The sequence below is a fragment of the Elephantulus edwardii genome, unplaced genomic scaffold (genome assembly GCF_000299155.1).
Source record: "Elephantulus edwardii isolate Elephantulus edwardi_28Jun2011 unplaced genomic scaffold, EleEdw1.0 scaffold00111, whole genome shotgun sequence".
NCBI classification, from domain to species: domain Eukaryota; kingdom Metazoa; phylum Chordata; class Mammalia; order Macroscelidea; family Macroscelididae; genus Elephantulus; species Elephantulus edwardii.
This window is the reverse complement of record NW_006399861.1, coordinates 12,035,105-12,036,344: the sequence shown is the minus strand read 5'-3', so window position 1 is coordinate 12,036,344 and position 1,240 is coordinate 12,035,105. Positions and strand designations below refer to the sequence as shown.

The following is a 1,240-nucleotide window of genomic DNA, read 5'->3' as shown; positions in this document are numbered from 1 at the left end:
CAAAATGCACAGTGTGCTGATAGATAACATAAAAATACATGTGGATTTTAGGCAGTTGGTTGTGAAGGTCAAATGGATAGGAAAAGATCGGAAATACACCAAGGTGATTTCAAGGAATATGAAAAGGAACAGAATAAACCACCAAATTTGATTCTGAAAGATAAAACTGAGCCCAAACAGGATGCAAAATATGATTTTGTGTCAGAAGACAATGCAGAAGACTCAAAATCAAGTCACTCTCACACAACTATAAAACACAAAAAGAAAATCCATATTTGTTCTGAGAAAAAAAAGATGAATATTGCATGTCACTAGAAAACCTTAATCAGGAGATCTACAGGGAAATGGGATTTGATTACTTTGAGGTTGAAGAAAACTATTGGGAGGGAGAAAAAACATAGACCTCAGAAGCAATCTCAAGAAGATGGTGGTCACTATAGTGATAGTCTTGGAAGCAGGAGTGGCATCCACTTCCTAAACAATATGCCCCTTGAAACTCTGAAATTTGATAAATGATGTTATAGAAGGGCTTTAGGCCTTCTGTTCATAAGGTCGCTATGAGTCATGCTCAACTCGCCAGCAATCAAATACAACAACAACAATAACATAATGATAGTCACAAGACCAAATGCACCATGGATGAGAGAGAAAGAAGCAAAAAGTGAGACCAGACAAGAAGTCCAGAGAATTCCCCAAAACTATGTACTGGTGAAAGAGGAAGAATCTAAAATGAGTGGCTATCATTTACTCTAAGTTTGAGTACTAGGAAGACAGGTGTTCAGATTTTGTGTCATAGCAGATAAAGACTTTGATTGTTATTATTTTTTTTCATAGTAAGAGTGTAGTCTAAACAATCTACACATCTAAACAATTTAGAAAGACTGTTATTTATATATACAGAACACGAAAAGATAACAAAAGAATTTAATATTTTCTTTGCATTCTTTTTTTCATTTTTTTTTAAAATTTAGGTTGTTTCTTTCTCATTTCAATAAACATCTACAGAGATTTTGGGATTCCATTCATTCATTGTTGCACCCTTCTCCCCGCACAAACCCCTCCCCCCTTCCCTCCCATTTGCTCCTCTCCTTGAAAAGCAAAAGAAAAACTCCCTCATTGGTACACAATCCCCCCTCGCACCTCCCCAAACCCCACCCCCTAGCTCCAAATATAATCCACTCTACAACCCTCATTGCATACTTCTACGATAAAAATAATGCCCTAAAATATAATACTTTTA

At 36.0% G+C, this 1,240-nt stretch overlaps 1 pseudogene; it reads left to right on the top strand.

Moving 5' to 3' along the window:
* LOC102848965 overlaps nt 1-728 on the top strand; it is a 7,982-nt pseudogene extending 7,254 nt beyond the window's left edge.
* Nucleotides 729-1,240: the final 512 nt, after the last annotated feature.